This window comes from Oncorhynchus mykiss, chromosome 30, assembly GCF_057628025.1.
Source record: "Oncorhynchus mykiss isolate SJ-2025 chromosome 30, ASM5762802v1, whole genome shotgun sequence".
Taxonomy (NCBI): Eukaryota; Metazoa; Chordata; class Actinopteri; order Salmoniformes; family Salmonidae; genus Oncorhynchus; species Oncorhynchus mykiss.
The window spans coordinates 10,104,659-10,105,000 of record NC_143051.1 but is presented as its reverse complement, the minus strand read 5'-3'; positions in this window follow the sequence as shown (position 1 = coordinate 10,105,000).

Genomic DNA, 342 nt, shown 5'->3' with positions numbered 1-342 from the left:
TTTTTCAGTTCTGCCCACAAATGTTCTATAGGATTGAGGTCAGGGCTTTGTGATGGCCACTCCAATACGTTGACTTTGTTGTCCTTAACCTGTTGCGACTCTAGGGGAAGTATTTTCATTTTTGGAAAAAAAAACATTCCCGTTTTAAACGGGATATTTTGTCAGGACAAGATGCTAGAATATGCATATCATTGACAGCTTTGGATAGAAAACACTTTCCAAAACTGTTTCCAAAACTGTAAAGATATTGTACTCCAATACGTTGACTTTGTTGTCCTTAAGCCATTTTGCCACAACTTTGGAAGTATGCTTGGGGTCATTGTCCATTTAGAATACTCATTT